At 42.2% G+C, this 22,519-nt stretch overlaps 1 long non-coding RNA gene across 1 annotated transcript in view; it reads left to right on the top strand.

Moving 5' to 3' along the window:
- Positions 1 to 544: 544 nt before the first annotated feature.
- The window catches only part of LOC147028381 (uncharacterized), a 40,582-nt gene continuing 18,607 nt past the window's right edge, over positions 545 to 22,519 (top strand). Inside the window, exon 1 of the long non-coding RNA XR_015056928.1 lies at positions 545 to 657. This is a non-coding gene — a long non-coding RNA (uncharacterized LOC147028381). The remainder of the gene's footprint in view (positions 658 to 22,519) is intronic.

Below are 22,519 nucleotides of genomic sequence, written 5' to 3'. Positions count from 1 at the left end.
TGACTTAAGCACTGCAATGCAATGGTTGATAAGAAACTGATGGCTTGGCAAGAGATTAGCGATCGCTGATTCGTCATATTAAACACCTCCTGGAGATACCTTAAATGTGAAACGATGTCCGAATTGTACAAATTAACACTTTTTTTAGCAGTAGGAACTGGATATATACTGTCGAGAGAGACACACACACACACACACACACACACACACACACACACACACACACACACACACACACACGTATGTGTGTGTGTGTATATATATATATATATATATATATATATATATATATATATATATATATATATATATATATATATATATATATATGTGCGTATATATATATGTATGTGTGAATATATATATATATATATATATATATATATATATATATATATATATATATATATATATATATATATATACACACACATAGGATATACAGTATACTGTATACCAAGTTATTCTTTCCAGTTCCTAATGATGGAGCTGACTGTCCTCTTCGGAACTTTCAACACTATAAATTGTTTTATTTCCTACCCCAGATCTATGCCTCCTCACAATTCCATCTCGGAGATCTACGGACAGTTCCTTGGACTTCATGGCAGAGTTTCTGCTCTGACATGCACTGTTAACAGTGGGACCTCATACAGAAAGGTGTGTTTATTTCTAAATCATGTACAATCAATTGAATTGGAAATAAGTGGACTCCATTCAGGTTGTAGAGACATCTTGAGGATGATCAAAGGAAAATGGATGCACCTGAGTGCAATTTGGAATGTCATAGGAAAGGGGATGAATACTTATTGACTCAAGACATTTTAACTTTTCATTGTTCATTGATGTATAAAAAATTCTAATTTTTTTAAAAACTCTTTGACATTATGGGGTATTATGTGAAGATCAGTGACAACAGAATCTCAATTTAACTGATTTTAAATTCAGGCTGCAACATGATAAATGTGAAAACGTTAAGGTGTATAAATACTTTCTGAAGGCATTGTATGTGTATATATACTGTGTGTGCATGTATGTGTATATATATTGTTGTGGTTGACGAAATTCACAAACCACCATTCAGGTCCCTTAGGTGAGATATCTCTGTAAGTATATGTGTAGTTAGGCCCAAACCCGTTGTTTAGAGGGAATAAATGTCATTCATGCGGGCTGCGACTCTTCAGGATAGCCGTTTTTCTTTTACTATCTTTATTTTGGACCAGCCGCCATTACTACCACCACCAACCACGTCTCAACAGCCATCACACAACAACCACCAACCACAACGCCGCTTCACAACAACAACCACCAACCACAACGCCGCTTCACAACAACAGCCACGACCTTTACCGTCACAACTCGCCACCATCGCATCACCACCATTCTTGCGCCACTTGTGGGCACCGATACTGGACTCGTGCAGGGCGCGCACCGAGCAGTGTGTTCAGAAACATCACAGACTTTCCGAGAAAAACGGATCAAAAACGACTCACGCCCACTTCTGTTCCGTCCTATCGGAGAGCGTGGGGCGATTTGGCCCCGCCTCCAGGGCGTTGGAGTGAGGTCGCTATATGCAAATTCAAGGATCAAAAAGCATTCACGCCCACTTTTCCTCGGTCCAATGGGGAGCCAGTTAGAGGTGAAGGGTCGGAGGTAAAGGGTCAAAGGTGGGGGAGCGAGGCCACGGGGGATATAAGCGGCCGCGCTCGCCAAACAGTTCAGTTCGGAGGGGAGAAGTCAAGAGTAAGAGTTCGCGGTTGGGAGGTTGGCGGTGGAGCTGGGAAGAAGTGGTAGTAGTCAGAGTGAAGAGGACGGAGCTGTGGAGAGGTGGCGGCGGCGAAGGCGATCGAGGGGGTGCTCGCGTCGGAGTCGGGGAGCAGCGGAGGGAGAGGCCGGCGGCGCGACCGAGGTCGAGGTGGAGACGCTCGTCGCGGGACCCGAGACAGGGTGATATCCTCCTCCCCCCCGAGCATCAACAACCCCCTCCTGTTTCCCCCCCGCGCTGAGATAGTGCGACAAGGGGGCCCCTTTCCCACCCCCTACCAGACACTGTCCGCGAGGCCCGCGGAGTTGGGGCGCCACCGCCGCTCTGCGTCTCATCATCAGACGGGTAGGCCCGACACGGTCTCGCCCCCAGGCCCGTCTACCCCCCTCATCCTGGAGGGTGGTTCTTTTTCTTTTGCTTTGGGTATCTGTGTTGTCGGCGCCGTCTGTGAAGTAAAATTGTATAAGTGTTGCTGTGTGCTCGGTAGTCGGATAGCTCTGCATTGTGTTTCTCTTTTATATTTGCTTTTTGTGTAATATTGTGTTTCTTCTCCTTTTACATGTGCTTTTGGTGTAATTGTATATGTGTGCTTCCCGTTCATCGCGAAATAAATGTGAGTTATGTTGAACTGTTTTCCCGCTTCGCTTCGTCTTTTCTTTCATTGAATCTCCATCTTGCTTCACGTAAAGGGTTGGTCGTGGGCTAAAACGCCCGATAATTAATCGAACCGTCGAGGCCGACGAATAACACCGCTCGGTTATCCCGATAGTACGGAACGGGTCGCTTAAAGTGGCCCGTGTCCGAAGTCGACCTGCGGCGAGGTGCGATCGCCCGGTCTACCCTCCGTGTGGGTACTTAGGTAGGTCGAATTTGGCGAGCAACCCTACCCCACGCGGGGGCCGATTGGCACGATCGTGGTGAGACCGAAAGGTCCACCCGTGACTAGTTCCCGGCGTTAGTCCGAGAGGGTCACGACTGGATTGTCCGTCCGGTGGGCGACGTGCCGCGATTCGAGTTACGTGGCCGTCCGCACGCCGGCGGGCGCGAATCCGCAACAATATATTGTTACGAATTTGGAATTCAATTGCACACAACATACAGGTTCCCTTAGCTATGTTGATAAGTGCATGTTCCCTCGATAGCTCACCTTTCATTGTTTAAATGTTCAGAGATCGATTAGATGCGCTGCGGATCGATTTAATAGTTTGGGAATGAAACAATGGAGACGTCCCTCCCCCTCTACTGCGAAGAGGAAGAAGAACCCTGCGGTGACGTCAACAACTCCCTCCCACCCGTGGTTGAGCGGGGGGTAGATCACGAGGGCACGAGTCACGCCGGGTGTGGGGGAGGGGTGCAAAGGATAAAGAGGACATCTTTTCTTTGTTCGAAAAGAGTTTGTGGGAGTCCCGTGGTCGGGCTGAGTTCGTGGGAGTCCCGTGGTTGGGCTGAGTTCGTGGGAGTCCCGTGGTCGGGCTGAGTTTGTGGGAGTCCCGTGGTCGGACTGAGTTCGTGGGAGTCCCGTGGTCGGGCTGAGTTCGTGGGAGTCCCGTGGGAGGAGTAAGCTTTTTTACTTCGGAGAGAGCAGTCCTTCAGCCATCGGGTCCTGCTTGGCTTGCTTGGCTTGATGCCTTCGGAAGCTTTTTGCTTCGGCTGGCGCAGTGAGCTTCGGCTGCTGCTTTGTTTTGGAAGGAACTTGAGCCGGTTGTTTGGCTCGAGCTGCGAGTGGAGGCTTCTTCCTCTTCTTCCTTTCTCTTCCTCTTCTTCTTCTTACTCTTTTCTTCCTCTTCTTCCTCTTCTTGGTTCGTGGAGCTTTTCGTTCTCCATTTTGTTTCCCGGCTTGGTGCGATGCATCGGCCTCTTCTTGGAGTTGGATCCTCGGGGAAGCGACGATCGACAGGAAGGATCGGCGCCTCGTCTCACCGGCACGTGTTGAGAAGCGCGGGAGGATTCGCGGGAGCTCGGGAAGGATCGCGATGATTGGATCCAGCTCGCTCTCCCTGGAGCCCGGGTCCGGACAAGTTGAAGACCACACGAGGTGGAAAGGTTCGAGTCAAGCTCTGAGTTTCAGCTCACCTGTCCTCCGAGCTGGAGCTCGTGATTAAAGGCCTCAGCCACCGTTTCGTGTGTGTGTGTGTGTGTGTGTGTGTGTGTGTGCGTGTGTGTGTGCGTGCGCGCGCGCGCGCGCGCATACGTGTGTCCGTGGGCCCGTCTAATAAGTAGGAACTACTGTTAAGTGTAAATGACTGTCCATAATAAGTAGACGGTTGTAGTTCTTTTGTCGTGCTTTTGTTGCTTGTGTAATTGCATACGTGTTTTGCCTTATTTAATTGCATACGTGTTTTATTATAATAAATGTCCTTGTGTGAATGTGAACCTGCTCGTTGCGTCCATTCCCTCATTGACTGAACATTTCGTGTGTTGGGAGTTAGAAAGCCGTTGGTTTGCCATAATAGGGGGACATTTGGACCAACGGTTCTCTGCGATTACACCGCTCGGAATCGCGCACGGACAAGCTCGCCTCGGCGGTTTGTTCCGTACGAGTTCCGTCGAGGGTGGAATACCCATGGTAGTTGAATCATGTGGGTATTTAGGTAAATTGAAGATTGGCAATCGACCCTACCCCACGTGATCTGCCGATTGGCGTATTTCGGTTCTTGTACAAGGACCAGTCGCTCGGAGTTATCCGGGCGGCGATCTATATTCCGGGCGATCGGTCGGGCCGACTCGACTTGCGGCTCCGTTCAGAGCAGTCGGTTGGCGGCTGACCCCCGGCCAGTAACAATATATATATCTATATATATATATATATATATATATATATATATATATATATATATATATATATATATATGATATGCTTTCACATTGTAAGCAAAAACAAGCTCTGCTTCCCCATTGTCTCAGGTCGCTCAAGGGGCTGTCACACCTTGACGTTTTAGCCAGCGTATGGCAAGGTATCAAAATGTATCTAAAACGCTGGCGTACGCTGAACTATCGATGTTTTTTTTTAATTTTGGGCGGATAATAACGTGTTGGACGTATGCATAACGTATTAGTAACGTACACAGAACATTTCAATCACATATTAGATAACTTATACCAACGAATTCTGAGCGTATTGTCGGCGTTCACAACCTATGCCCAACGATAGTCTAACTTATGCATAGCGCGGCAGCGTATCGCCGACGATCACATTGCATCGGCTATTAATAGGCTGCGGCTCGACGATTCAAATCATAACCGCACGAGACATTGAAGTCTGAAGCCGCTGTCACATCTTGACGTTTTGGCCAGCGTATGCCGACATATGAAATTTGCCGAACCCAGCTGGCACACATCGAATACGTTATGGGTAAGATTTGTATATGTTAAGAGCACGCTGGCATACGTCGTAGTACGCTGGCATACGCCGAGTACGTCGAGAAATTTTCAGCATGTTGAAAATTTCTCGACGTACTCAGCGTATGACACGTTCTGCATACGCTGGCCATAAGTTGTAGGCACGTTATGTGATCGTTGACACACGTTGACATGCGTTACTTGTATGTTACTCATAAGTCGAAACGCGTCGATGTAATAGTGAGCGTCAGTGTTCCAGACTCCCTGATTTTTTTTTTCCTTCGGTATGACTGTGATGTTGACACTTCGATTTCTAGTGCGGTTATGATTTAAATTGTTGAGCGGTAGCCTATTAATTATATTATATTATAAACGCACTAGAAATCGAAGTGTCAACCTCATCGTCATACGGAAGAAAAAAAAAAAAATAACAGTGAGTCTGGAACACTGACGCTAACCATTACCATGACGTGTTTCGACTTATGAGTAACATACAAGTAACGTGTGTCGACGTGTGTCAACGATCGCGTAACGTGCCTACAACTTATGGCCAGCATTATGCGGAACGTATGAGTCATACGCTGGCATACGTCAAAAAATTTCAAGCATGGAAAATTTGTCTAACAGCTCGGCATCCTATGACGTATGCCAGTGTGCTCTTAACGTATACAAACTTACTCATAACAGATTCGACGTGTGCCAGCGTTTTAGCCAAATTTTTCATACGTCAGGCATACTCTGGCTAAATCGTCAAGGTGTGACAGGGCCTTCAGCTGCATTTGTGTTTTTTCATTGATTAATTTTAATATTTTTATATTTTCATTTCCAGATGCTTTCCACCAGTTCTGTGATTTTTCCCGGTGTATCGGCTTCAATCTCCGTTGGCACACCAAATTACTGTGCTTCCCAATTGTCTCGGGTCACTCACCTGCATTAATTTTTTTACTTTTATTTTACCCTCGTTGAAGGAGAGGGTATTGCCTTTGGGCCCGTTTGTTACTTGGCGAAATCTTCGATTTTGTCAAGTATGTTGGTCTGTTCCGTTTGTTGGTTGTTTGTTTGTTTGTCCCGTCATCTACAGCCCAAACGGCTGGATCAGTAGTTCTTAAATTTTTACACCTGATAGGCAAACCACCTGAGACGGTCCACGTCCAAACCCCGTCTTAATCGGACTAAACGTTGCGACGTGACGTCACACAATGTAAAAACACATTTTTGGACATAACTCAGTGACCGGAAGTCGTAGAGACTTCCGGTTGATGCCAAATTAAACTTCATTCAAATATCTAAATGATTACTAAATGCATCTTATTACAAATTACGCATAGTTTTCGCAAGCATATGACGTCAAAGCTTTGCCTATTGACGTCATTTTAAAAAAATGTTTACGCTCGTGTGCAGCCGAAACTACTGAAGCAATCGTTCTCAAATTTTAACACGTGATAGCTCATCTTGCTGAAATAGTCTGGGATCAAATCTCGTCATAATCGCACTTAACGTCACGACGTTGCGTCAAAAAATATGAAAACAAGCTTTTGAACTTAACTCAGTAACCGGAAGTCGTAGAGACTTCCTGTTGATGCCAAAACAAACTTCAATGGAATATCTAAATGTTTTAAAATGCATGTTAGTACAAATTATGCACAGTTTTCGCAAGCGTATGACGTCAAAGTTTTTTGCTATTGGCGTGATTTAAAAAAAATTCTATTCGTTCTACAGGTCACAATTCTTAACCGATTCGGATGAAATTTTAACAGCTGATAGCAATCCACAGTGCAAAAAGATGTGTGACTTTTGGTGATGTTCAAGATCAGGATCTGGATTCTGCATCACTTTATATTATCGCCCATTATAAACCAATGGGGAATTTTATGAATTACACATGGCTATTTCTCAAACAGTTTTGCACTTATTATATTGAAACTTATACTGTCTATTTATGCATGTAATATTAACATGTGTAGAAAGTTTGATCGAAATTGGCCCAAGGTCAACGTCAGGGTCACCCAACATATGAAAAACACACATATAAAATACATATTTTTGTTTTACAACATATTTCAAACCTGATAACGGGATCGTAAAGCTGGTTGAAAAGCAATGTTCCTAGGTATTTTCAAATATTTTCTACGATCAGAATGAAGGCAACAAGCACCGATGATAAGTTGTTGATTGTCACATGGTGGCTTTAAATGAGTTGTGAAAATTTTCAATCTGCTGCCGTTACCATGACAACGCGCGCCTGATGATTGTTGTTTGTGACGTCGCGTCATTTTATTAACGTACGAACAAATAAACACCACACATTCCATGACATTACAGCTTGGACCACCACACGGAAAGGTCAACTAATTCGCCAAGTGTCGTGTTAAGCACGACTTTTCATTTGTCTGTTTGTCCGCACAGAACTTTCGTGTTTTTCTCTGCAACCACTTGTCTGATTGAGACAATTTTTTTCATATAAGAATGCTTTCATCGTAATTATGACATCATCCGTCACGTGGTGTTGCAGCCGTGTTGGAAAAACCGAAAAACTACATGACATTATGACAAAAACTACATTAGAATGCTACATCTGAGCAGTATGAACATTTTTGAGAGTCATCTCAGAATAAAATGGGACATAAATTTTTTTTGATGACGTCATCGGTGATATGATTCGGCAATCATATTGTTTAAAAAAATAAATCTTCAAAAATCTTCTCTGAAATGGCTGAACAGATTGAGGTGAAACTTTACACATATGACCACCTGTCAATGAGGAACAAAATGTTCACACACATGATGTCATAGGTCACAGTTTGGCAGCCATATTGGAATTAAGAAAAATATTGAATAATATTTTCTCTGGAAGTGCGTAATCAATCATTGTGAAAATACACAATTGTGATCGAGCATTGATGTGTAATACATGTTTTAAATTTCAACTTGTTCACACATGGTCTGACAGTGAGAATTATTTAATTTTTTTATCTAGAATTAATTTTTTTGAATTAGACTCACTTGGCTGTGCTTGCATGGGTTTGAGGGTGGAGGAGTAGTGATCTGATCAAAGCAGGGTTGCATCAAAGCGGGACGTCTTGGTGCCCAGTCATCACTGCCAGCAGTTATAAAGTGGCAGTTCTAATTTTGTCTCATGAATTATGCAACACACCAGTACACGAACGCCACACAAAGTAAACCACACAAAACTGCACAAACACCACACAACACACCATGCAAAACAATTCCTGGCAAGGGTCTGCAATCTCTGATTACTCTTTTTCTTGTTTTATTCTTTTTATATTTTCATTTACGGACGCTTTCTAACAGTTCTGTGACCTTTTCTGTTGTATTGGCTTCGCTATACATCAGCATGCAAAATTTCAGCTTTCTAAGTCACATTTAAGGGACTGAACTTTAATATAATGTGAGTCAGTCAGTGAGTCATTGTTTAAAATGATATATATATATATATATATATATATATATATATATATATATATGTATATATATATATATATATATATATATATATATATATATATATATACATATATGTATATGTATATGTATATGTATATATATATATATATATATATATATATATATAAATATATATGTATATGTATATGTATATATATATATATATATATATATATATATATATATATATATATATATATATATATATATAAATATAGTTACGAATTTGGGAATTCGATTGCACACAACATGCAGGTTCCTTTAGTCAGCTATATCGATAAGTGCTTGTTCCCAAGATAGCTCACCTTTCATTGTTTAAATGTTCAGAAATCGATTAGATGAGCTGTGGATCGATTTAATAGTTAGGGAACGAGCAATGGAGACATCCCTCCCCCTCTTCTGCGAAGAGGAAGAACCCTGCCGTCCTGTGACTCATGATGTCAACAACTCCCTCCCACCCGTGGTTTAGCGGGGAGGTGGATGGATCACGAGGTCATGAGTCATGCCGGGCGTGGAGGAGGGGGGGGCAGAGAAGGATAAGAGGTGATCTTTTTCTTGTGTTCAGGGGACAGTTGGAAGGGCAGAGTTGGAGAAGGGAGTTGAGAGTAGCCGTTTAGCAGACCGTCGGGTCCTGGTTGGCTTGCGTTAGGGTTGAGGCCTTCAGAAGCTTTTTGCTTCGGCTGAGGCCTGGCTCGGGAGGAGGCTTTTTGGAGGCTCTTTGCTTTGACGGTTCCGTGAGCTTCAGCTTCTGTTTGGTTCGGGAGAGCATTTTGCTTCAAGCTGCCCTGTTTGGAAGGAAGTTAAGCTGGTCGCTCGGCTCGAGCTGCGAGTGGTGGCTTCTTCTTCTTGGTTCGTGGAGCTCTTTGTTCTCCATTTTGGTTCCCAGCTTGGTGCAACTCATCGACCTCTTCTTGGAGGTGGTTCCTCGGGGAAGCGATGGATCGGCGCCTCGTCTCACCAGCACGTGTTGAGAAGCGTGGGAGGATTCACGGGAGCTCGGGAAGGATCGTGGCTCAGCGATTGGATCCAGCTTGCTCTCGGCTGGAGCCCTGGTCCAAGCAATTTGAAAACCACACGAGGTGGAGAGGTTCGAGATAGGTTCTAAGTTTCAGGTCACCTGTCCTCCGAGCTGGAGCTCGTTATTAAATGCCTCTGCCACCATTTATTGTGTGTGTGTGTGTGTGTGTGTGTGTGTGTGTGTGTGTGTGTGTGTGTGTGTGTGTGTGTGTGTGTGTACGTGTGTCCGTGGGCCCGTCTAATAAGTAGGAACTGCTGTTAAGTGCAAGTGACTGTACATAATAAGTAGACGGTTGTAGTTATTTTGTCGTGCTTATGTTGCTTGTATAATTGCATACGTGTTTTGCTTTGTTTAATTGCATACGTGCTTTATTATAATAAATGTCCTTGTGTGAATGTAAACCTGTTCGTTGCGTCCATTCCCTCATTGAACTGCCCCATCTTGCACTCGGAATATAGTTGGTTTTTGAATTGCAGATAAATAGAATCGGGTCTGGCGATAATACCCGCTCGGTTATCGCAGAACAGAACGGACCGCTTAAGCGGTTCGTGTCCAAGCAGGCCTTCGCCGAGGTGCGGTCCCTCGGGAGGTTACCCGCGCGAGTACTTAGGTGTATCGATATTTGGCGATTGACCCTATTTCGCATGGGTAGAATACGGACTGGCCCGTGGTGGGGTTGAAAACCCACCCGTGACTGGTTTCTGGCGTTGTTCCAGAAAGTCACGACTGGATTGTCCGTTCGGTGGGCGAAGCGACCGCTATTGGCTCAACGCGGTCGTTCGCACGCTGGGGGACGGGAAATCTTCGACAATATATAAGATTGGGGTGGTTGGGATTACACATTTTTAAAGAAGAAGGTGCTTCCAACCAAAAGTAAAAACTAGATAGACTCCACTGATTTGAGCAAAAAAGCAAGAGTAGACCCGGCCTCAGGCGACGTTTCACCATCTTCACAGCCGGCTTCCTCAGGCACAATACACCCCCAGCCTTGGCACATGTCCGGTTTTTATTTCGATATGACCACTCGTATCTGGTTGCATGCTGGTGCTTGAGGTCAAATGGAGTGCTTTTTATCCCCCGCCACATGGCGGAAGGGGGATATTGTTGTCACCTGGGTCGTCCGGCCAGCTGGGCTTCAACATTTATAGCTGTGAGTGCGATAACTCATAAACTGTTCGCCATCTCGATTTAAAATTTGGGTCACACATGTACCACCTGAAAAGGAAGAACCCTATTGATTTTGGGCGTGTCCGGATCCAAGATGGCCGACTGGGGCGGCCATCTTGAAAATTTTTTTGTAATAAATGGAAAACCGCTTATTTGATTTCAATTATTTTTGGTTACTACGTTCCTCACTCCTGGGGAACTTTTCGAGATGATGACCAAATGGTGTCTGGTTTCCAATTCAAATCCCTCATTATCTGGAATATGTATGACCTTTTTCATTCAATGGCGGGGGATTCCCCATCACTGATGGTATATATTTATCCCCCACCGTGTGGCGGAAGCGGTATATTGTTGTCACCCGGGTTGTCCGTCCGGCTGTCCTTCCGTCCGTCCGGCTGGCTGGGCGTCAACATTTATAGCTGTGAGTGCGATAACTCATAAAGTGTTCGCCATATCGATTTGAAATTTGGGTCGCACATGTACCACCTGAAAAGGAAGAACCGTATTGATTTTGGGTGTGGCCGGATCCAAGATGGCCGACTGGGGCGGTCGTCCGTCCAGCTGGCTGGCTGGCTGGGCGTCAACATTTATAGCTGTGAGTGCAATAACTCATAAACTGTTCGCCATATCGATTTGAAACTTGGGTCACACATGTACCACCTGAAAAGGAAGAACCCTATTTATTTTGGGTGTGGCCGGATCCAAGATGGCCGACTGGGGTGGCCATCTTGAAAAAAATGTTTTTTGTAATAAATGGAAAACCGCTTATCTGATTTCAATTATTTTTCAATGGCTGGGGATTCCCCATCTCTGATGGTATATTTATTAAATTTTGTTTTGCAAAAGCAAGAGAAACATCAAATCACATCATGGATGGGCCTTGGCAAATGTTCCCGTCATCAAATCAAATCACGAACGTTCCTGCTGGGAGAGAGCGGCTTGGTGCCATTTTGCGTGCATCTACACATCCAAATCGAAGTGCCTCGATTCCAAGTGCCATGACGACCATCTCTAGATGAAGTTGTGTCAGAATAAAAGGAGAATTTGCTTTGCTTTTGATTTTGTTTCCCCTTGTCTGTGTATAGAGGTGCCTCAATTTAGACTTTAGGATTAGTTTACCTCACATGTTATTTTATTTCGATAATTGTTCTTTGTAAATATTTCTCTATTTTCATTAAATATGCTTATTTTAAGTGGCTGTGTTGGTGTATTTGTCGAGGGGTTTGAGAATACCACCCCCCCACTCCCCCGTGCTGTACTTCCCCATGCCTCCATCCATCCACCATTGCATCCTGCTCTTCTCGTACACGTGATAATCTCCAAGGATCAACGTGTCCGCCTCCTAATAAGGAAAAAGAAGCGCTCGGCCATCGGGGCTGGCAGTGTTAACAGTCCTTCACCACAAATTGTGTTGGGGGATTTAACCCGGACCGCCAGCGCTGCGACAATATCTTTCTGTCTCCCTCCACCCTCCTCCACGCATTCACACCCACCTGAATCCTCCTCTGCACCTCTGCCTCCGACTTACCATCTCCAGTGAGTGTTCCCCCCAGATCCTCAAACCTATTTCTTTGTCTGATCTCCTTCCTCTCTGACCTGATATTCATTTATTTTCTCTGCTGCCTGACCCACATCACCAAAATAAAGAAAGAACGGTAGTCAAATTATACTTCCAGATCGATGTAGCATCGAGAAAGGATGCTTAATTAATCTTCTGATATGCTTTTTAGCAATACTGTATTAGATTATAGAGCAGGTTGCAGGTAAAAGTGGGACGTTACCCATGACGTCATTATCTTTGGAACAATCTGGTTCTGGCTTGCATTTGAAAGAGAGTTGTCATGCCACCTCCACTACTGATGTGTCAGATAAGGAAATCCAACATTGTCCCATTTCTCTCAGATCTCCACTACAAGTACTTGAGTAATTTGTGTGCTATTTTTTTTTGCTCATTGGTAGTGTTGCTATTTATTTCAATTAATTAGTTTCTTTTCAATTCCCTTTCAATTTATTATCGCAATTAATATTTTCCCACGAGCCATGTTCGTAATTGGTTTGCATCACACTTTCACCAAGAGGATATATTATTATAGCTTAAAACCAGTGGAGTTATGTAAGTGCTTCAAGGCACTCCACAGATCATAAGATGTTGCTTGGACAGTATGTCTAATCCCTCTATATCTGCCCATCCTTCCGTCAAACAATCTATCTGTCTGCCATCCTTTGTCTTATGTGCAATAACAAGCATGCGTAAAGCGTCCACCTTGCAATTTATGGCTGACATCGGACGAGCGTCATTCAAAACGTTATTGGAACGAGACTCTCACAAAAGTTCAAGACATGCCCATGGAAATCACGTGTCTGTTGAAGGGTGCTCCGCCATGCGTGCTGTCGGTTTGTCGATTCTGCCTTACATGAGGGCTTGCTGTCAAAAACTGTACTGAGGGGCCTGAAATAGATCGTGCTGGGAAATCATTGAAAGCAAAGAGTCGTGCCAGTTTTTTATGGATATTATGTACACAGTACATCAACCAGTCAGTTGTATTCCCAGATATGAACAAATAAATGTTTTGTACAAAGAAATTGCTTCACAATATTTAGAAGTACTAGCTCCTCCTGGAATACTTGTGAAGTCATACAGAGGTATGTGATGCAATTCCTATCCCTTAGGCTGTCATGACAGGAGGATGACATGCAGTATCATTTTCTGTCCATGTGATAACACTACCCTACAATTTACATACATCTTTCACCAACCACTTAGAGAATATTTGCATTTAAGTATTGGTAGATGTGTCATGTACCTGATAAATCAAAAGCCTAAATGTGAATGGTACCTGCAAAAATGACAATTTGTAAACAGACAGAACTGCCATGCATTAGAAAAAGCATCGTTTCTCATCCGCAATAACCCCTCCCTCCAGCAGGGGTTAGTAGTTAAACCACTTTCACTATTCCACGTGTAACAGAGGCAAATCATAAGTCATCTCCCCACACTCATGAGAGTGGTGGGGGGGGGGGGGGAGATTTATTTCATGCTCATGACCTGACTCTGGGGACCCCAAGTGTGAATGCAAAATGTGGTGGAGATTGGCCAAGCTATTTTAGATTCCATAAGGAACGGACATACAGATTCACAGACATTGCCTTATTTTAGTTAGATTAGTGCAGAGCATTTCATCTTGCTTTCCACATCCACATCAAGTGTCACCCCGTAGGAAAGAAACATATGGGCAATATGATTGGTGAAGCTTTCAAGGATCTTGCCATTATTAATAGAACTGTGAATATAATAAAATACTACTCTTGACTGCTCGAATTGCAGAGGCTTATTAGCAGAACAAAATAAAAGACTTGCATGACAATTAAATAGAGCAGAGCAAAGTAAGTGTAAATGACATGCAAGGAGGTTGGTCAGTCGAGGACACTGCATAAAAATATACACTACCGGTCAGAAGTTTTAGAACACCCGCATTTTTCCAGTTTTTACTGAAATTTAAGCAGTTTAATGTTTCAATGTACTCTGAAATTAAAGCATAGAACAAATAAACAATTGCAGAAAAAAAGAAATCATGGAATCGTTTTGTTGAACAAAATTTAATCTCAATTTTTGACTCATCAAAGTAGCCACCTTTTGCAGATGTTACAGCCCAACATACTCGTGGCATTCTTTCTACAATGGAAATCAAATATTGTTCGGAAAGTTCTTCCCAACACTGTTGCATAAGTTCCCACAAATGTGTTGCACTTGTAGGTTGCTTTGCTTTCACCCTTCTGTACAGTTCATCCCAAACCAGCTCGATGGGGTTGAAGTCTGGAAACTGTGCTGGCCATTCCATGATTTGAAGCCTACCGTCTTGTTCTTTTCCTCTAAGGTAGTTCTGACATAGCCTGGAAGTATGTTTTGGGTCGTTATCTTGCTGTAGGATGAACCCCTGACCAAGTAGGCAGAGACCATGGGGTATTGCATGGCGCTGCAAAATGCTGTGTGAGCCCTTTTGGTTCAGGGTGCCAGTCACTCTGTGCAAGTCACCGACTCTGGATCCAGCAAAAAAGCCCCAGATCATCACGCTTCCTCCTCCATGTTTGACAGTTGGTGTCACACACTGAGGAACCATCTTTTTGCCTATTCGACGGCATCCACAAACCCTGCGTGATGAACCGAAGATTTCAAATTTTGATTCATCGGTCCAGAAGACCTTCTTCCAGTTTTCAGTAGTCCACTGGCAGTGCTTCATGGCCCAGGCAAGCTTCTTTTTCTTATTTTGCCATCTTAGCAATGGCTTTCTTACTGCGACTGGACCTGTCAAACCTGCAGCTCAAAGTCTTCTCTTCACAGTTGAAATTGAGACTTTCTTACTTTGACCAGTGTTAAGCTGTGCTTGAAGCTGCTATCCCATGAGTCGCCTATCAGGCAAGCTGTTGACTCTCAGAAACTTGTCTTCTGATTATGTTGTGGCTTTGGGTCTGCCAGACCTCTTCCTCTCAGAGTTTCCTCCAGTTTCCAAGTGCCTTTTGATGGTGCAGGAAACTGTACTCACTGACACCTTGGCTTTCTTTGCAATTTCTCTTAAGGAAAAACTGACACTTTTAAGGGTTTTCATGGTCGGGTTCTCTTCCTTTGTTAATTGTCTTTTTCTCGCCATCATGACAGCAATATACTACTTCCTGCAGTGCAATATTGTCCAAATAATGGTTCAGAGGGTGTAGCAACACAGTCTGTTCTAACACTGCTTTTATACAGACAGAGGGTTTGTAACTAATCAACAAAAGTTGGGACACCTGTAGGAATTGTTTGCATCAACTTTAAAGGCATAATTTACTTCCATTGCTGCAGAACAGCTGCAGTTGCTTACCCATTGCTTGTTCCCTGAAAAGGGGCTTTTTTAACAACTCTGAAATTTCCATTATTTTTCAGTTTTTGGAACCTAACCTTTTTTTTTAACCTCTGACAGTTTATTGCTTAGCTTTGTACCATTTCAGGTCATTCACTGGACTTGAACTGCTTAAATTTCAGTAAAAACTGGAAAAATTGGGGTGTTCTAAAACTTCTGACCTGTGGTTTAATTTGGAACAAATTGTGGAAAACTATTCAGGAAATTGAATAATAATTATGTGCTCTCATGGTTGCAAATCTCGAGAAGGATTTGGATGAGTGATTCATTCCCTGCAGTATGGATGTCTTTCCGAGATGACTGACCATTATATCTCAGTCCTTTTTTTCCCACAAATTGACGCACTGATTGACGTCACAGGACACCCAAAACCACATCTGATCTGGGGGCTGATGGGGTGTGTAGCGTTGTGCTTCTCATGCATGTGCTCCTTGTGAATGTCTGCAGCTGTAGAGGAAGCCCAAGTAGGGTTTGAAACAGCAAAGGACTTACCTTGTGCAGCTTTTCTTGATTGCTTTATGCAGCTTTTTGGTGGGATGAGCAAGGGGTCAATTATAAAGATCATATCGATCTGCAGATACTCGATTAGGTGAGAGGTGATTGGTTGTTCCTTCAAATCAAGAGTGAAATATGATTAGGTATATATATATATATATATATATATATATATATATATATATATATATATATATATATATATATATATACATACTAGTGGGGTATGCTTACACATTGTGTAAGCATTGTGTAATTTACCTTACACAATGTGTAAGCATATTAACCATGCATGCTTCCCCATTGTCTCAGGTCGCTGATCTTCATTTGATTTTTTTCATTTGTTTATTTTCATTTACGGATGCTTTCCGATGGTTCTGTGATTTATCCTGGTGTAATGGCTTCAAGGTGCATTGGCATGCAAAATTACAGTGCGTCCCCATTGTCTCGGGTTACTCACCTCCATTTCTTACTGACGAAATCTCAAGATTTCGTAAGTATATTGATGACTTCCGTCATCTGTGTGTGTGTGTGTGTGTTTGTGTGTTTGTGTGTTTGTGTGTTTGTGTGTTTGTGTGTTTGTGTGTTTGTGTGTTTGTGTGTTTGTGTTTGTGTGTTTTTTTTTTTGTAGGCACGATAACTCGGGAACGGAAGAAGCTGCCAATCTCAAATTACACCACGTGATTCAGGAGGGTGATGGCTCGTGCTGATTCGATTTTGGTCAAAATCTGTCAAAGGTCAAGGTCACAGTGAGGTCAAACATTCGATTTTTGATGGTTTGGTACAGAATCATCGTAGAAACTTCTGGTTTGCGTCGCTACCTTCTCTAGAGACAGCTTTTATTAGACAAGGTCAGAGGTCAAGTTGACGATTTCGGAAGTACCAGTCTATGACTGCTTGTTACTTACAAAATCGAAAGATTTCGGAAGTATATTGATGCCTTCCGTTTCTGTTTCTTTGTTTGTTTGTTTGTAGGCATGATAACTCGAGAATGGAAGAAGCTACCAATGTAAAATTACACCACGTGATTCAGGAGGGTGATGGCTAGTGCTGATTAGATTTTGGTCAAAATTGGTCAAAGGTCAAGACACAGCAAGGTCAAATATTCGATTTTTGATGGTTTGGGACAGATAACTCGAGAACGGAAGAAACTACCAATGTCAAATTACACCACGTAATTCGGGAGGGTGGTGGCGAGCGCTGAGTAGATTTTGGTCAAAATTGGTCAAAGGTCAAGGTCACAGTGAGGTCAAACATCTAAAACATTCGATTTTTGATGGTTTGGTACAGAATCATCTTAGAAACTTCTGGTTTGCGTCGCTACGTTCTCTCGAGACAGCTTTTATTAGACAAGGTCAGTGGTCAAGTTGACGATTTCGTAAGTACCAGTCTATGACTGCTTGTTTGTTTGTAGGCACGATAACTCGAGAACGGAAGAAGCTACCAATGTCAAATTACACCACGTGATTCAGGAGGGTGATGGCTTGCGCTGATTAGATTTTGGTCAAAATCGGTCAAAGGTCAAGGTCACAGTGAGGTCAAACATAATTCCGTAAATAAATGTGGAGAAATGGAGTATTTTTGCTTCGCTTGACGTTACGAGTTCATTTTAACTTCAATTTTAATTTTGTCTTCGGTTTTTGTGATCGCTTAGGACCCTTAAAACTCGGTTGTCGAAATTCTGGTAAAATCAGATGTTTTGGAGACGTTTTAAGATTGTATTAACAATATTTCACTCCACGCATCACGGGTCGTCCCATGATGCAGTGCGCTCGAGCAGATGCGTCGTTGAGTCACGTATGGTTTTGCGTGTGCGCGCTGACGGTGTTTTCGATAAAGATGGTGTTTAAAAGTCATTTTTTTATCCCAATAAAGGTTATCGTCGCATGCCTGACTAGCTGAGCCGTCGGATTATGTAAAGATTGTTGGTGGGTGGCCGAATATTATGGTTTTGTGACTTTGAAAAAATAATATTGAATAATTCCATGGAGAAATGGAGATTTTTGCTTCGCTCGACGTTACGAGTTCATTTTAACTTCGATTTTAATTGTGTCTTCGGTTTTTGCAACCGCTAAGGACGCTTAAAACTCGGTTGTCGAAATTCTGGTAAAATCAGATGTTTTGGAGACGTTTTAAGATTGTATAAATAATATTTCACTCGCGCGTAACGGGTCGTCACGTGTTGCAGTGCACTTGAGCAGAGGCTACGTTGATCACGTAAAGGTTTTGCGTGTGCGCGCTGACGGTGTTTTCGATAAAGATGGTGTTTAAAAGTCATTTTTTATCCCAATAAAGGTTATCGTCACATGCCTGACTCGCTAAGCCGTCGGATTATGCAAAGATTGTTGGTGGATGGCCGAATATTATGGTTTTGTGACTTTGATAAAATAATATAAAATAATTGCATGGAGAAATGGAGATTTTTGCTTCGGTCGACGTTACGATTTTTGATGGTTTGGTGCAGAATCATCGGAGAAACTTCTGGTTTGCGTCGCTACCTTCTCCAGAGACAGCTTTTATAAGACAAGGTCAGAGGTCAAGTTGACGATTTTGTAAGTACCAGTCTATGACTGCTTGTTTGTTTGTTTGTTTGTTTGTTTGTAGGCACGATAACTCGAGAATGGAAGAAACTACCGATGTCAAATTACACCATGTGATTCAGGAGGGTGATGGCTTGTACTGATTAGATTTTGGTCAAAATCGGTCAAAGGTCAAGGTCACAGTGAGGTCAAATATTCGATTTTTGATGGTTTGGTACAGATAACTCGAACTGAAGAAGCTACCAATGTCAAATTAAACCACGTGATTCAGGAGGGTGATGGCTAGTGATGATTAGATTTTGGTCAAAATCGGTCAAAAGGTCAAGGTCACAGTGAGGTCAAACATCCAAAAAATGATAACTCGAGAACGGAAGAAGTTTCCAATGCCAAATTACACCACGTGATTCAGGAGGGTGGTGGCTTGCGCTGATTAGATTTTGGTCAAAATCGCTCAAAGGTCAAGGTCACAGTGAGGTCAAACATCCAAAACATTCGATTTTTTGATGGTTTGGTACAGAATCATCGTAGAAACTTCTGGTTTGCGTCGCAACCTTCTCGAGAGACAGCTTTTATTAGACAAGGTCAGAGGTCAAGTTGACGATTTCATGAGTACCAGTCTATGACTGCTTATTACTTAGAAATCAAAAGATTTCGTAAGTATATTGATGACTTCCGTCCTCTGTTTGTGTGTTTGTTTGTAGGCACGATAACTCGAGAAGGGAAGAAGCTATCAATGTCAAATTACACCACATGATTCAGGAGCGTGATGGCTATTCCTGATTAGATTTTGGTCAAAATCGGTCAAAGGTCAAGGTCACAGTGAGGTCAAACATGCAAAAAAAGAGTTATTACTCGAGAACGGAAGAAGCCACCAATGTGAAATTACACCGCATGATTCAGGACGGCGATGGCTTGCGCCGATTAGATTTTGGTCAAAGGTCAAGGACACAGTGAGGTCAAACATTCGATTTTTGATGGTTTGGAACAGAATCATCGTAGAAACTTCTGGTTTGCGTCGCTACCTTCTCCAGAGACAGCTTTTATTAGACAATGTCAGAGGTCAAGTTGACGATTTCGTAAGTACCAGTCTATGACTGCTTGTTTGTGGTTTGCTTTTTTTCTAACCACTGACTGAGTGACTTAAAGACTTTAAAGATCAGAATCTTCCAGGTGGTGTAGAAAGCTTAAATTTTGCGCGCCGACGAACATCGAAGCCAGTGCACTCGAAAAAAAAAAGCAATCACAGTACTGTCGAGGCCTGGTGTTGGCTCAGTCGTTGGGGTGGAGGCTTGGGATCCTTGGGTCCTGAATTCAAGCCCCGTCAGCCGCTGAATTAATACACCAGGGGGTTGACTCAGCCTGTCATCCTTCCGAGGTTGGCGAAATGAGTACCAGTTCCAGTGTGTATACTGGTAGAGGGGCACTGCATCAGCGACACATTCGCGCTTCAAGAAATGATAGCTACCCGGCAGCTAAGCTGCCATACGACCACCACCATGACCGCAGTACTGTCGCACAACATCCGTAAATGAAAATATAAATAAATGAAAAAATAAATTGATGAAAAAAATGCAGATGAGCGACCCGAGACAATGGGAAAGCACAGCAATTTTGTGCCGATGGACATCAAAGCCGATGCACCGGCAAAAATCACAGAACCATTGGAAAGCGTCCGTCAATGAAAATATACACAAGCAGTCATAGACTGGCACTTACGAAATCGTCAACTTGACCTCTGACCTTGTCTAATAAAAGCTGTCTCTGGAGAAGGCAGCGACGCAAACCAGAAGTTTCTACGATGATTCTGTACCAAACCATCAAAAATCGAATGTTTGACCTCACTGTGACCTTGACCTTTGACGAAAATCTAATCGGCGCTAGCCATCACCCTCCTGAATCACGTGGTGTAATTTGACATTGGAAGCTTCTTCCATTCTCGAGTTATCGTGCCTACAAACAAACACACAAACAGAGGATGGAAGTCATCAATATACTTACGAAATCTTTAGATTTCGTAAGTAATAAGCAGTCAAAGACTGGTACTTACGAAATCGTCAACTTGACCTCTGACCTTGTCTAATAAAAGCTGTCTCTGGAGAAGGTAGCGACGCAAACCAGAAGTTTCTGTGATGATTCTGTACAAAACCATCAAAAATCGAATTTTTGACCTCACTGTGACCTTGATCTTTGACCCATTTTGACCAAAATCTAATCAGCGCTCGCCATCACCCTCCTGAATCATGTGGTGTAATTTGACATTGGTCGTTTCTTCCGTTCTCGAGTTATCGTGCCTACAAACAAACACACAAACACACAAACAGAGGACAGAATTCATCAATATACTTACGAAATCTTTAGATTTCGTAAGTAACAAATATATATATATATATATATATATATGTATATATATATATATATATATGTATATATATATACATATATATGTATATATATATACATATATATATATATATATATATATATATATATATATATATATATATACATATATATATATATATATATATATATATATATATATATATATATATATATAATATATATATATAATATACATATATATATATATATATAATATACATATATATATATATATACATATATACATATATATATATATACATATATATATATATATATATATATACATATATATATATATACATATATATATATATATATATATATATATATATATATATATATATATATATATATATATATATATATATATATATATATATGGATTTCAGAACTGGATCCAACTCATGCAGACAAACATTTTGGTCCTCAGACAGTTATTTCCCAAAATGCATGTCCAGGATAGACCCAACCGCATGTCTGGTGGGATTCTCACTTTGATGCATTGAGAAGGGTAAAAAATAGATTCCCTTTCTCATGGGATGGCCTTTTTCTCTTTATGACACATTCATGCACACGAGAGATAGCCGTAAGCCCAAATGAGTCTCGTTGACCAACCTTCCACCAGGACACATTGGCGTGGAGGTGGATGATTTATTACTTACGAAATCTAAAGATTTCGTAAGTATATTGATGACTTCCGTTTCTGTTTGTTTGTTTGTTTGTTTGTAGGCATGATAACTCGAGAACGGAAGAAGCTACCAATGTCAAATTACACCACGTCATTCAGGAGGGTGATGGCTAGTGCTGATTAGATTTTGGTCAAAATCGGTCAAAGGTCAAGGTCACAGTGAGGTCAAACATAATTCCGTAAATTCACGTGGAGAAATGGAGTATTTTTGCTTCGCTCGACGTTACGAGTTCATTTTAACTTCGATTTTAATTTTGTTTTCGGTTTTTGCGATCGCTTAGGACGCTTAAAACTCGATTGTCGAAATTCTGGTAAAAATCGGATGTTTTGGAGACGTTTTAAGATTGTATTAACAATATTTCACTCGACGCGTCACGGGTCGTCACGTGATGCAATGCGCTCAAGCAGACGCGTTGTTGAGTTACGTTAAGGTATAATATAATTGCGTGGAGAAATGTAGATTTTTGCTTCGGTCGACGTTACGATTTTTGATGGTTTGATACAGAATCATCGTAGCAACTTCTATTTTGCGTCGCTACCTTCTCGAGAGACAGCTTTTATTAGACAATGTCAGAGGTCAAGTTGACGATTTTGTAAGTACCAGTCTATGACTGCTTGTTTACACCTCGGACTTCCATAACATTTGATTAAGCACACCGCGGGCTTTTCCTGAGCAGTTATTCTGACGGTCAAATAACGCTGTGGATCATTTACCTCACCCACCTATCTTTCATTTACGTTTGTCACACACCTCTTTCACCGATG

Source organism: Eptatretus burgeri, chromosome 4, assembly GCF_056783735.1.
Source record: "Eptatretus burgeri isolate ZD-2024b chromosome 4, Ebu_testis_v1, whole genome shotgun sequence".
Classification (NCBI taxonomy): Eukaryota; Metazoa; Chordata; class Myxini; order Myxiniformes; family Myxinidae; genus Eptatretus; species Eptatretus burgeri.
The sequence above is the reverse complement of the archived record's forward strand: the minus strand, read 5'-3'. Positions and strand labels throughout refer to the sequence as shown.